Raw genomic sequence first — 12,585 nt, forward strand, 5'->3', positions numbered from 1 at the left:
ACCCACTTCACAAAGGATATCCTTGTGCCTCTGAGTGGCCTCACCCCAATGTTAGAAGAAACAACTTTACTTCAAAACATGAAATCTTGGCCAGAGATGGAAAGGACCTACTAAAATATGCCTAAGGCCATTTTTACCTTCAAATACCTCTAGTGGTCTTAAGCTGGGGTATTTCTACTTGAATATAATGGCTTATAGGGGGAGGGAGAGGGGAAGATTCTATGAAGCACATAGTGAGAATTAAAATCTTCAATGGAAATCCAAAGGAAAGAGAACTCTGGGGTAGAATGCACTGGGTAATTAACACCCAGCACCACTGAAAGGCATTACAAAAGTCCACAGATGGCTGGGAATGTGGCTCAGTGGTAGAGTGCTTGCTTAGCATGCATGAAGCCCTGGGTTCAATTCCTCAGTTCCACATAAGCAGAAAAAGCTGGAAGTTGCACTGTGGCTCAGGTATAGTACCCAGGGCCTGAGTTCAAGCCCCAGGACTGGCAAAAAAGTCCACAGATAGCATTACTCCAACTTAGCTTTTCCTTCTAGATGCTTCCTGCTTAATTTCTTCTCCATGGCACTAAACCTTAAGAATATTGAAAAGACCAGGTATGCAATAGGAAGAAATGTGTTGTATTTGTTGTCAAAATTTGGAAAATAAAGTGTGTATGTGTATGTTTGTGTGTGTAATTGTCTTTATGAATATATGTATGTGTATGTGTGTGTTTGTGTGTGATTGTGTGGGCATATGTATATGACTCTGTGTGTGTGTGTGTGTGTGTGTGTGTGTGTGTGTGTGTGTGTGTGTGTGTGTGTGTGTGTGTGTGTATGATTATTGTTTGGGGAGTGAGTGGAAACCATGAGACCACAAGGTGGGCCAGTGATGTTGATGGTAACGGTGATGGTGATGGTGGTGGTGGTGGTGGTGGTGGTGGTGATGGTGGTGGTGGTGGTGGTGATGGTGGTGGTGGTGGTGGTGGTGGTGGTGGTGATGGTGGTGGTGGTGGTGGTGGTGGTGGTGGTGTTGATGGTGGTGGTGGTGGTGGTGGTGATGGTGGTGATGGTGATGGTGATGGTGATGGTGGTGGTGGTGATGGTGATGGTGATGGTGATGGTGGTAATGGTGATAGTGGTGATGGTGATGGTGATGGTGGTGATGGTGATGGTGATGGTGGTGATGGTGATGGTGATGGTGGTGGTGGTGGTGGTGGTGGTGATGGTGATGGTGATGGTGGTGATGGTGATGGTGATGGTGGTGATGGTGATGGTGATGGTGGTGGTGGTGGTGATGGTGATGGTGATGGTGGTGATAGTGATGGTGGTGATGGTGGTGGTGGTGGTGGTGGTGGTGGTGGTGATGGTGGTGATGGTGATGGTGATGGTGATGGTGGTGGTGGTGGTGATGGTGGTGATGGTGATGTTGATGGTGACGTGGTGGTGGTGGTGATTGTGATGGTGGTGATGGTGATGGTGATGGTGGTGATGTTGATGGTGACGGTGATGGTGATGGTGGTGGTGGTGGTGGTGGTGATGGTGATGGTGACGGTGATGGTGGTGATGTTGATGGTGGTGGTGATGGTGATGGTGGTGATGTTGATGGTGACGGTGATGGTGATGGTGGTGGTGGTGGTGGTGGTGATGGTGATGGTGACGGTGATGGTGGTGATGTTGATAGTGGTGGTGATGGTGATGGTGGTGGTGGTGGTGGTGGTAGTAGTAGTGGTAATGGTGATGAATTTGTGCTTGAATCATTGGGAAAGTAGTCCAAAGGCACCACTCAAAACACAATAGAAGGATCTAATTTCTAAGTGGTCAAGTCTTTTCTAGAATGCTGTTGGCTTGCCAGCAACCAACTGTTGTTCTATGTCATGTCTCACCCCATCAAAACCCTCCTGGGGAGCATAAATGTAATGTGAGGTCATTCCGAGACACAATCTAATCTACCACAATAATCTGGCATTCTATGTGCATGCCTGATTATTTTAAAAAATGCAGCTCTGTTTATACTGCTGGAGTCTCTAAGTCCTCTCTATTATCCATATTGCTGTCTGTCTGCTGGTCTGTGTTTCCTAATCCTTGTATGAGGAAGTTGCCCCTGCTCAGCATGATTCAAAAAGGAAGACGTGCTAGACTCCAGTACCCTGTGTCTTCATGATTCTCATGCCAGGGGTGTCACCAGTGATGTTTCCCACAAGGGATTATGGCAGCTGCCAAAGTTGGGGGAAGGTGGGCACTCAGTGAGTCAGAGTTTCTGGAGTCTACCTGGTTAAATCCTGCTGACTTTAGGAAAGTAAGGAAAGGACTTGTGACTAGAGGAGGAACAGGGAGAGGCAGCATACTGGCTTTCTCAAAGGATGTCTGGATCTTGAACTACCAGGGACAGAACAAAGGGAGACAGCATTTCCTCCTGAACAGTGACTCTAGGAGTGGGAAATTGGGAAAGGAGAATGAAATTATTCCATGTGAAACCTACAAGGCAGCTGAGAAAGATGCAGCCAAGTGCTTGTTCAGATGATCAAGGAGCCACAAAACTGGGATCTGGTATCAGAATCCCTTTACTGTGGGACTTGGAACAAGTTGTTGAGTATTTAAGGTGGGGTAAGATAGCTTCTAAAGGGCCTTCAAACTGGAAAATGGACAGAAAAGAATGGTCTTGTGATTCTTATGATTCTATAATCATATTTTAAGTGTATATGTAGGCCAAAAAGAAAAACAAAATGGTAGGAGGAATAGAAAGGAGACAGAGATAGACATGAATGAAGCAATGATGATAAACAGTTCTGACCCATCTGCATATCTAGTGGAGAGGACTTGAGTTGTCACTTTTCACATTTGGTCTTAGAGCCCATTGGATGAGCCTTCTATCTGCAGAGATACATACTCAGGTTTAAACAGACAAATGTTAAACATCACAATTTAAATGATTCTTCTTTTCATTATTATTATCAACTCAACAGTGTCCTTAACATAAGCCACATTCTCCATGTGGAACTGAATTAAAGATGTGTTATTTTTTTTTTTTGGTGAAACCAGAAGAAAACCTGGCTGGGTTGGACTTAGAGGAACTTGGGCTATGGTCCTTCAAGGGAATCTCTTCCTCAAGAATCTTCAAGCTTGTCTCAGTCTGCTTTCTGTCTGTTACAACCAAATACCAGAAGCTGGGAAACTGATCAAGAATAGAGGTTTATATAATCTTTTAGATAGACTAGGTCACCAAAAGAGGATATTCCCATACGGAGAGGATCACAAAGGCTCAATAGCTATGTACAGGTGATCATATAAAATAATATTTATTGAAATGGAGTCCAAGGAATGGGAACAAGAGGTTTCTTTTTCTCTGTTGCTGTTTTTGTTTTCGGTAGCTTTTGTCTTATTTGTAAGTTCATCTGCTCTGGGGAAGGTACTGGGGAGCACAGATATGAGAGATAAAGGCAAAACAAATGCAGCAGTGATAGTCACTAAACAGTATGTTGAAAATGAACTATACAACATGTGGCAGGGATGATAAGGAAAATCTGAGAGTGAAGGAAGAGGTGATATTGCTCAAAAGGAAGTGAATCCTACCTAACGGTAATTCCTCTGTATGTCACCTTTACAATAACTATGTTTATATACTTATTTATTTAAAAAAATGAAAGACTAGGTCAAAGTCTGACAAAATCAACACCAGGAAATGGATACATCCAAGGATGGAGGGGTGGGACCAAGGGGAATGAAGATGAATGAAGGGAGGCAGGGAAGGAGAATGCAGTATCTTCATGCTGTAGCAGAGCATGGCAGAGTGACCAGGTCATTTCCTAGATAATTCACTGATCCATCCACCCTGGGTCAACCAATCCAATCTATTATAAAGGTGGATTCTTCATGTCCAGATCACTTTTCAAAGGCCCCTTCTCTGAATACTGCAGTAATAAAGGCCATGTTTTCAACATTAAAAAAAAATCGAGGCCTGTGAATCTCAAACCACATCTACCTCATGTAGCTTTAGATCTGAGGCACCTATTGCCTATGCTTCTTAGTGTTATGGGATCTATCATGACTTGGAGAGCATATTATAAAGTGTGAGGAAAAGGGGTGAGCTCACCAGGTGAATCACCATCTGATTTCGCATAGAAGGTGGTGACAGTCGTACAAATAACTAATTTGTGTTGAGGCCTTCTATGAGCCAGGTACCAGGCAAAACATTTTACACATACTCTTTTCTTTCCCCCTCCCTGTCTCTCTCTCTCTTTTTACAACCATCTCATAATTCAATCAACAGCTCATTTATTTTCTTTCCCACCTAATACATGCCAGAAATTCTCCCGAGCCCTAGGGAGACACCAGCAAACAAAATAAAACAAAAGTTTCTGCTCTCACGAGGTTGAATGCTCATGGGAGAAAGAGATGACAGATAAATAAGTTTAGCTGCTGTCAGCTGGGGATAAGCGTCGTGGATTAAAATAAAGAACAGCGAGGGAAGTGAGAGTCTGAGAAGGAAGGTAGGTGCTATTTAAAGGGAGAGGGCTCACCAGAGAAAACATGGCCTTTATTACTGCTCTGTGATGGGGCTGGAGTATTAAGTGATTGGACTGTAGGCAGAGAAAGCAGTAGACTCGTGTCTACCGGTAGAGCAATGGAGAGCTTTCCAAAGTGTGTGTGTGTGTGTGTGTGTGTGTGTGTGTGTGTGTGTGTGTGTGTGTGTGTGTATGTGTGTGTTGGTCCTCAGCTGGACCTGTCTCTGAGCTTTTGTGCTCAAGACTAGTGTTCCCTTACTTGAGCCACAACTTTACTTCTTTTTGTTGGTGGCTTACTAGAGATAAGAGTGTCATAGATTGTCCTGCCCAGGCTGGCTTCAAACCATGATCCTCAGATCTCAGCCTCCTAAGTAGCTATATTTACAGGTGTGACCCATTGGCTCCAGCTCAAAAGTCTCCAGGTAATAAAAGGTGATGGTCTCACTAGATATCAATAAGGCCTCTGAGAGCTTCAAGCCAAAGATGTGGCTCAGAACAGGGCTGTCCGCAAGAAGCCAGCAAGTTGACAGGAGCACAGAACCCTTTATGAATCTCTTTTGCCTGTACGATGCCTGATCTCTCTTTCTTCCTCCTGTACTAACTCAACAGAACAGAGTGCTACCTTGATGTTACATAAAAAAAGCTGTAAGGGATACAGTATGGTTTGTAAGCAGTGTCCACTAGGTCTCTAAGAGGCTTGAAGGACCTCTGCAGCATGCCACAGGGAAGCTCGGTGGTTAGGGCTCCAGTCTGTGAATGCCTGCTGTTGTCAGGGTGGGTGGCAGGCAGTGATTGTATCTTATACATTCATTGAAAGGGAAATTTCTCAAATGGGCACAAAAGGGGAAGAAAATGTGAAAAGGGAGGTTCCTGGTGATTACAGTGCTGGAGATATAGTACAGCGATCAAGTGTGCAAGACCCTGCCTCCCACCCCTGGCACTGGGAAAAATAAAACAGAATAAAAGAAAAAGACCTATTTAAAATGGTATCTTAAAAAGATCGCCACACAGATCCTTGAAAAATTCTTAATGAAAGTAAAGCCCTAGGGGTAGCTTTAAAATTCTGGAAAAGAAACACTGTATAATGGTATTAACTGGATGAGGAATGCTAGTGGATTCAGACCGGGGAGAGGGGCAACTCAGATCAGAGGTGGGCAGAGCCCTGTGGAGATCACCAGATGACCTTGCTCCTCTTGCCATATTCTAATTATTCATGCACATGCAGGTGTAGATGTCAATGTGTAACAGAGAGAAGGGAGTTGAGTTCTCTCATAAAGATGTACTTCTTCAAAATTAAATAAAACTTGGGTGAAGAGGACTTTCTCCCACATTTCAGGAATCCAAATCCTATACTAATAAAATAAGAAGTCTTAGTCATCAGCTGAATAAATAGGAGGAGGAGTCAGAAAGAGATATTGAGAGTCAGAGTTTGATATCTAATCCACAGTGGAAAAGATGACCATTTTCTCATGATTTCACTGCTTGTTGTTGTATGGTAGAAGAAAGAAGGGGGAAAATGGAGGAGAGAAAGAGAGAAAGAAAGATGAAGAAGGGAAAAAGGGAGGAAGGGAAGGTTAGGAGGAAGGAATGAAGAAAGAAAGGAGGGAGAGAAGAAAGGAGGGAGAAAGGAAGAAGAGAGTAAAGAAGGAAGGGTTGAAGGAAGGGAGGGAGGAAGGAAGGAGTAGCTAGATCATATAAACAGAAGGCTTTGGTATGATGGGGTTTGTGCTCACACTGTCTCTGAGAAGAAAGATCTTGCCTCCCAGTTTTTTCCTCTAAAAGTGCTTTAGATCAGGGAGCAGTAATCAAAATCATTATTGAGTATGCATTCATGATTTACTTTCAGTGATGTTACTTTCTTGCTTTTGGACTCTCACAGGTGGCAATTAGAAGCATCAGAAATGCTTCTCAACAGCTGAATAAGACCATCCAACCATCTCTGAGGAGTTAGAGAAGGATTAGGCACACCTTCTTATTATCCTTTGGCTAATAAGAACTGCTAAACTCAGGACAATCTAGCGAGGGCAAGCCAAAAGATGAAAGTCCCCAACATGAGACACAGTTAATCTTCTGTCGCCGATAGACATGACCACTTGATCAAACTCCTTTTCTTCTGTCTGTTGGCATCTGCTAGATTTTCTTGGTTTAAAACAAAAGAACTTTTATCAACAAGCAGAAGGAATGAATTATTGAAATGGTAGAAACAATTGCATATTTGGAAGGTGAAAGTGCTAATGAAACTGGGATCTGAATCACGCCAATGAGAAGACTCAATGTGAAATACTTTGCAATTGTCTTTGACATCATGGCTGGACTTGCATGTTACACATGATCTGGAGAAGGTAATGGCTACCTACACCACAGCATCCCCAGTTGGTGAACTGTAGCCGTTTGAAAGAACTGGGTAGAGCTGTTCACTCCTTGGGGCACTGGGTCCTGTAGTTGACAGTCACACAGAACTGAATGGGGAAGTTTCACAAACTAAAGGCACTGTTCTATTTCTAAAAGAAGGGGGACATTTTCCTGGTTGGGTCAAAATAATAGACATCCAGTATTATGTCATTTCTTATGACACATATATATGACACATATATATGACACATAAATGACACACATATATATATGTGTGTATATGTGTGTATGTTTATAATATATTATAATATATACATTTGTTTCCCCAAATTCCACAGACTGAGAAAAAGGAGTTTGAAAAAAATCAGAAATGTGGAAGAAAGGATTGTAATTCTAGCCAGGATATTGGTGGATCATGCCTGTCATCCTAGCTAGATTTGAGGATTGTAGTTCAAAGCCAGCCCAGGCAGGAAAGACCATGAGACCCTCATCTCCAGTTAACCACCAAACTCTTTGAGCAAAAAAGCTTAGGGACAGCACTCAGGCCCTGAGTTCAAGTCTTAGGGATGGGTGGGTATACACATGTGTGCATGGTATACACACACATACACACACACATATGCACACACAGAAAGAACATAAGGATCAACATAGGGATGCTACTTCACAAAGGAATCACTCAACAGGAGAAGCTGACAAGAGCAAATAAAGGTCAAAGCCAACCTGTTTAGGTCCTGGACAGGGAGGAGTGCAATCCTAAATGCTGTGACATATGGAGAATGCTTGCTCATGGCCTCTCAGCTGCTCATGTGACTTTATCCCACAAGTAAAGTATGTGCTGTGCTTATCCACTTATATCCTCCCCAGTAATCCTATGGATGATGTTCCAGTAAATAGCATACTTTAAAAAGCAAAACAAGTTCTTTAATTGGCAATTTCTACACATGGTTTTGTGTAGAGCCACTATTCTGGCTAGATTAGGACGTTGCATTATTTAGAAACCACCAGTAATGGCTGCAGACATTTCCCATTGTTTAGATATTCAATCTAGGCTACAGTGCTTTGTGAGTGTTTTAAATGAACATATCTTGCTAAGAATTTCATTCTATCTTTCTAATAGTTAATTAGGTATAGGTGAAATGATGGAAGTCTCTTAATGAGCATTTAGGATTTGGGATATTCCAGACAATCGTGATCTTCTCTCCAAATCCCTAACATGAATAGCTGTCTGGAGTTTGAAAACATTTTCCCAGCCACAGGAAGTGTCAGTGTTTAGAGAGCAGAGGAGGAAAGTAAGTGGGAGAGCTGGCCAAATCTCCCTAAGCCTAGGAGCTAAGATGTCTCCAACTGTCAGCACAGGATTCTCTAATGAGGAAAAACCAGGAGGAGGCATATCAGATCCCTTTTGTATGGAGGAGTGAGGGAGAGACAGAGGGACCAGACCTGTGTGTGAGGAAGCGGGGAGGGAGGAAGGAAGCAGAATGAGCTTTCTCTAAGGACTGAGACATTCTGTTATTATTCTTTGAATGCTGAAAATGAAAGAATGGCCCTAATGTGGCTTTGAGAATGCAATCTGGGCTAACCGGACAAGGACCAGCTGGACCGGAGAGCTCCTGTCCCAGTGGGAGAAATGCACCTGTATTGGGCCTGTGGATGCTTTCTGTCTGAGAAGGGGAGGGACAGTAACTTCCAGCAGAGTTCCAGTCTCTTGGAGCCCAGCTGGTGTTCTAGGCAACGACTGTCAACAGTGGGAAAATACTATGGAACTTGGCCTCTCCATTCCCACGAACACTCAGAAGGACCTACCTACGCAGGACACTGACCAGCATGAGTGTTTAAGAAAAAGAGCTCCTTTGTAAACGATAACTTGGAGAGAAATGTTCAGGGCTCAGTGAATCTGGTCTGTTAAGTGACAGGAAGCTGGAATTGCAGAGCATGCTGGGATATACAGACAGCATGCAGCTGTACTCGGAACACAGGTGGCCTTAGATGAGCTGTACTGACTGAACTCAGCTGAAGGGCCTTGGACCTCTTGTGAATATGTAAAATCCTGGCCTTGGATGAAAACACTAATGGTGCAAGTAGATGAAATGAAGAGACTTCAGAATTGAAATCAAGAAGTAACTCAGTGTAAACCGTGCTAGCAATGCAAATTAAATGTTAGTTATTGTCATTTCTACTTGACTTTTGCTATTGCTAACGTTGGAGTATTACATGGGTAGGCTGACCGCTCCAAGGTTTACTTTCTCTACACTCATCTCCTGTTTCTTCTTCTTGCTTTTCTCCCATGCTCTTTCTTAATTCTACTTCCGTGCTGGTAACATTGGTTAAAATGGAGTTAAAAAAAGAGTACAAAGACTCAGCAACCAATGTTAAATCCTTCCTAACTATGGGTATCATAGTAGGAGCCATGGCATCATCTGATTGAATCCTTCAGAAATTCGAAGGTACTGTCTTCATTTTCCGGATAACAAACTATGACTCTGAAAGCAACTGAATCATAAAGCTGGAAGAAAGCAGAACTAAGAATGACCAAGGCAAAAAGCAAAACCCTCCCTGAAAAGCTACATCACAAAAGTACTGGGTGTGTGACTCAAATAGTAGAACACATACCTAGCAAGCACAAGTCCCTGAGTTCAAACCCAGTACTGACAAAAAAAGAAAAGAAAAGAACAAAAAAAATCCCAGTAACACCGTACCTTTGCATATTTCTTCTCTGTGTCACAGGCTGCCCTGGGTACAGCTGTAGCAAGGATGGTAGATATGGACACAGGGCTACACAGAATTTGGGGGGTGAAGAGGAAAGATGACTCGATTGCTTATTATGTTTATACCGCGTTCCCTGAAGGATGGCTTCCACCATGCTATCTTTGCTTTTTAGTTCCAGAAAAGTGTTTGGGTTTTGCTCTTCTAAACTAGCCCACTGACTCTGAAGGGTCAAATGAAGCAACTCTAATTTTAGGTAGCTCTAAAAACAAACTGAGATGGGAGATTAGCTGGTACAGTTTTTAAATCTCCTTTTCTTCTCAAAGTGATCCTGTTTAGTTTAGGATTTTTTTTTTTAAAGTTTACAGGAAGAAAAACGGCTCTTCCTTTGGAGCTAAAAATAGCATCTGTTGCCTGGCTTTTAAGAGGAGCCAGGCAGCTGGAAGAAATTATTCCTAACCTTATCTCTGACCCTTATCTGCTAGTTAGTCACCTTTCAATTTAATTACTTTTGCCATTATGATTTAAGGTTGCCACCATTATAGCATCTGTTATTGCAGTAGCACCTGTGTGTGCAGATATTTTGTTGTTACTCATCTTTAAAGTTTAGCCAAGTTAGGCCACATGGTGATTCTAACAGTTCTTCAACTACTTTGAACCCTGTCCTCTGAAATCAACAGCCAGAACTTTTGAAGAAAAGGTTCCCAAACAGTCAGGGACTTCATGTAGATTGCAAAATTTCAGCAAATTCTTGTGAATTAACCTTTCTGTTTCCAAAACCATGTAGGAAAAAACAACCACCAAGTTTAAGGGGGACTTAGAGTTTTCAGCTTCAATATTATATGTGAAAGTAAATTATATTTTGGAGTCCTTGGGAAAGCATGTATTTAAAGTGTGATATATATATATATATATGTATATATATATAGTTTTTTTTTCATTTACAGAAACATTTCCTGGTACCCAGAGGACTCAGGGTAGGCCGAAACCTTATTATTAACTAAAATTTGGGAGCTCTGTAGTTTGGTGACTTTGATGTAGCTCTTTGTTGTGGTCTGGGTTCTCCGATTGGATGGCAGAAGTTGTCTACTTCAGCCTTGGGGAAATACTTAACTTTTCCTGCGTTTATTTCTCACAGACATAAGAAACTCCTCTCCTCAGCACAGGCAGTAGTGGAACTTACTTTAAAAAGTAGATGAGACGATGTTTCTCTCTTCTTTTGAAATTTGTTATTTTGGGGAAGCAGGGACAGCTTCTAAACAGAGCTTCCCTACCTCACCCCCCCCCCATCGAAGCTGGTTGAAAGGATCGAAGCTGGAGAAAACGGGCAGTGAAGGCTGACACGTCAGGGAGAAGGAAATTGAGAAAGTTCTATTCTCCCGCCTCCATTAGCACATTTAGGTCAGAAGACTAGCCATTATTTATGAGGTGGCCAAGCTGTGAATTCTTACTACACAGTGAGGGTCCTGCTCATGTGATAGTATTTCCTTCCTGCTACAATTATGTTAGCAAATATTCCTTTCTCATACTACACTGAGGGTGGATATTTCAAAGAACTCTGTGCTCATCAGACTGTATGTCAACATGACAACTACCTGACAATAATAAAAAGAGTAGGAAAGATTTACTTTGCTCAATCGTTTTAAGGGTTTAGTCTGTAGTTGCTTGGCCAGAAAAATCATGGTGGTAAAAATCACATGCTAGGGGAAGTATCTCACCTCCTGGTGGCCAGGAAGCAGAGAAAGTGAAAGAGAGAGAAAGGGTGGAGGACAGGGATTGGGGCTCTTCCACCACTTCCCAGAAGGATGCCACCAGTTCAAGACCAAGTGTTCAACCGAAGAGCCTACAGGAACATTTCATATTCAAACCACAACCGACTTGATCACTGTTTGTCAGTGAATTTGTTTGTTACTGAGTGTTTGAGAAGAGAGACCTTATCACTTACCTGTGGCCTGAAAGAAGCCAGAAAGAGATTGGGACACACTGGGTAGGATGGCTTAGATGTCTGATTCAAAGCTATCACCTGGTTGTTAGCATGGTCATGGGTTGTTTCAAATTTTCCTGAGGGAGTAGAAGACCAATCTGTGATTGAAGAGTGGGATCATTCAGACAGATTGATCCTCAGGAAGCCAACTTGGTCAACTCCTGTCTTTGAACACAGGAAGAAAAATTATCCTGTGACTAGTGGTACTTTCCTGGAAAAAAAGTAACATTTGACTTTACCATTAAAGTCAAATAATAGTTTAAGGATGGTTCTACATTTAAATCAATAAATGTGATTTTGAATCTCTTGTTAATGTTTGTCTAATTTTTAAGTAAGAATTCAACAATTACTTGTTCCCAAATGTCTAGTTTAGCTGGGCACCCGTGGCTCATAAATCATAGCTACTCAGGGGCTGAGACCTGAGGATCAAGGTTTGAAGCTAGCCTGGGCAGGAAAGCCCACGAAACTCTTATCTTCAATTAGTCACCAAGCAGCTGAGAGAAATGGAGCTACTACAGCTCAAGCAGTAAAGAGATAGCCTTGAGCAACCTCAGGGACGGTGCCCAGGTCCTGAGTTTAAGCCCCAGGAATCAAAATCTGTCTGTCTGTCTGTCTGTCTCTCTCTCTTTTATGCACACACACACACACACACACACACACACACACACACACACACACACACACACACACACACACACTTACAGACTATCTAGGTAAATTAGAGTGCCTAAAATCATAGCACAACTCCTACTACTTTTTGGGATACTTTAGGTTATGCTTAAGAATAAAGCCAATGAAGAAGAAAACAGTTGACAGATGAGGAAGCTATGAAATCCCTAACTTATTGCTTGAGGCCTGAACGCAGCTGTGCTTGAAGTCAGTTTTCTCGATGGACTTTTCAGCTACTAGAGTCAACTCATTTCCTTTCGGATTTAAGCTGGTGGAAGCAAGACACCTGCCCTTTCCACAACAAATTCCGACTTATGCAGATGGCATTTATTCTTTCAGATGGATGTGCTTAAATTAGAGATACTGATGTTACCCTTGGAAGGG

Source organism: Dipodomys merriami, unplaced genomic scaffold (genome assembly GCF_024711535.1).
Source record: "Dipodomys merriami isolate MVZ:Mamm:240054 unplaced genomic scaffold, mDipMer1.0.p SCAF_13, whole genome shotgun sequence".
Lineage (NCBI taxonomy): Eukaryota > Metazoa > Chordata > Mammalia > Rodentia > Heteromyidae > Dipodomys > Dipodomys merriami.